The following is a 2,980-nucleotide window of genomic DNA, read 5'->3' as shown; positions in this document are numbered from 1 at the left end:
TATATATATACGACGGGCTTCTTTTCAGTTTCCATTTATCAAATCCACTCACATGGGTTTAACCGACCCGCGGCTATACTAGATGATAATGCACAAGGTTCCACGCAGTGGGACCGAACCCGGAACCATGTGGTTGGGAAGCAAGTTTCTTACTATACAGCCACGCCTGTGCCTATATACATATAATTATTTATAGCTTTATGAGTGTGCTACGAAATACTATAAAAAAAAAAACATTCTTTATATTCATGAAACATTCATGAAGGTTTACAAAATTCTTAATAAATCGTGAGATAGTACTTCCTGCGCCTCCAGGCTCCAAATACGTGTCAGGTCTGTCGCACAGCGAGCAAGACCGAGCCTTGTGTTAACGTCACTCAAACATCATCAACAATTGCCATTAACTAATGAAATTAATTATGTGTTTAATATCATGTAAGTCACTGGCTGGCTTGAAAAGTCATATCCAAGCACATGTAAGGATGAAAGTAAATTAGAACAATGAGGCTGTATATGAGACGGCTGTCATCTGACAAAATGAGGCAATCATCATCATCATCATCATCATCATCATCATCATCATCATCATCATCATCATCATCAAACTGGACAAAACATGATACACGGATCATTCGCAGCCAATTGCTTCTTCAGTCGGAATCTGAAGACTCCATGTAATTTCACCTAATTCTCTCCGATATCACTCGAAACCAGTTGGGCCAAAGACTTAAGCTCCTAAGCAAGGCAAACGAATATACATATACAAACACAAAGAAATAACAAACGGGTTTCTTTTGACTATCGGACGAACGTAACATAAGAAAAACAAAAGGCTTTCGTCTATACAACAAAAAAATGAAACAAATCAGTCTTTCGACTATCAGACGGTGTAGTAAGCTAGCGCAAGGAAAAAGGAAATGGAAAAATCTTACTGACCGGGTGGCGAGACGAAAAAAAAAAATAGATGCGACTCACTACAAATGCAGTCGAAAAAGAGCGACAACGCATAAGCCGGACAGGAATCACGTGGTAGAGGAGGGGAGGAGTTGAAGAAGGCAGAGGGACTAAGGATTATGAGAGAGGGAAAGGAAATCAGAAGGACTATATTTAAGAGGGAAGGATCACTGAATGTGAGGAGAGGGAGAGAGAGAAACAAGGTACAAGGGAGGTGATGAAGAAAAGCAAATGTGATTGAGGTAAAAGTGATAAGAGGGCGGGGAATAAGGGATTGAGGAATACGAGAGAGGGGAAAAAGGGATTAGGGATTACTATAGCCTCGGGTCGACAAAAGCCTTGTGAGTTGATTAGGTAGACGGAAACTGAAAGAAAGCCCGTCGTATATATGTATATATATATATATATATATGTGTGTGTTTGTGGGTCTGTGTTTATCCCCCTCCCCACCAACATCGCTTGACTACCGATGCTGGTGTGTTTACGTCCCCGTAACCCAATGGTTCGCAAAAAGAAACCGATAGAATAAGTACTAGGCTTACAAAGAATAAGTCCTGGGGTCGATTTGCTCGACTAAAGGTGGTGCTTCAGCATGGCTGCAATCAAATGACTGAAACAAGTAATAGAGTAAAGAGAGTATATATATATAGTAAAAACTATATCTCTGCGCTTAGAAGTCACTTGAGCTATTGAGCAAACGATTTCATTTCACGTTTCTCCAGTCCATTTCATTCAATACTCGAGTATATATTACGGAATTTAGCCTTTCTTTTATTGTCACCAAAATCTAAATCCTTTAGTCTGTGTATGCGCGTGTGTTCATGGTCTGAGATAAATACTGCTTAGTTCCCGCTTATTTTCTTGTAAACCAGTGTGACATTTAATTTATGAAAGGAAGGCGAGAAATTTTTTTACAGTTTTAATATCTCAATCCTCTTAGTTTATAACATCATATATTTTTAGGTGCATGAAACATCAAACATACACACAAATGCATTTCCAAAATTATCCAGACGCACACACTGACGCGCCCCCTCCCTCACTTACAGAGAGAGATAAAAAAAAGATAAATAGAGGGGGAAACAGAGATGGAGATGCATTATTTGTATACGACATTTGCCAGTAGATACAATACATAGAATTCTATATATCCAAATATATAGAATTTGTTTAAAAATTACTATTTTGTTCATTTTATATTATATCATCATTTTATATTTATATCATGCGGAAGAGCTTGCACGAGTTCTTCCGCATAAAGATAAGGCAAAACAAATAAAAATTAAGCCTTTATACATCCATACACACATAACGAGAAGCTGTTTATAAAAGAGCTACGCAATCATAATTACGTTTCATTAACAAATGTCTATTATTTATATAATCCTTTCTACTATAAGCACAAGGCCTGGATTTTGTGGGTTGGACAATCGATCATATCGACCCCAGTACTAAACTGGTACTTGATTTATCGAGTCCGAGAGGATGAAAAGCAAAGTCGACTTCGGTGGAATTTGAACTCAGGACGTAGCGATGGTCGAAATACCCCTAAGCATATTGCCCGACGTGCTAACCACTCTGTCAGATCGCTGCCTTCTATTATTTATAGAATATTAATTCCTTAGTCAAAATAATACAGACATGAATGCGCATGAAGTTCTGTATACTGATTACGTGCCTTGCATTTAAATTTAAAAATGCACAAACGCACACAAACACGTTTACGCATGTGTATGTATGTATGTATGAATGTATGTATGTATCTATGTATGTATGTATGTATGTATGTATGTATATATATATATATATATATATGCAGGGCAGGGAATCGTCAATTAGTAATAAAATTAATAATTAACAATTTTGCCGGCTAGCTCAATATGAAAAAACCTTTTTCGGTAAAAAACATTTATAATCATAAATATATAGGGATTGACAGTAACCTGCTTCTCCAACATACTGAGAATTCAGAAATAGCAGTCAAAGAACTACTGATTTCAAAACTACAAATTATTACTCTAGATTG

Source organism: Octopus bimaculoides, chromosome 8 (genome assembly GCF_001194135.2).
Source record: "Octopus bimaculoides isolate UCB-OBI-ISO-001 chromosome 8, ASM119413v2, whole genome shotgun sequence".
Lineage (NCBI taxonomy): Eukaryota > Metazoa > Mollusca > Cephalopoda > Octopoda > Octopodidae > Octopus > Octopus bimaculoides.
This window is presented reverse-complemented; position numbering follows the sequence as displayed.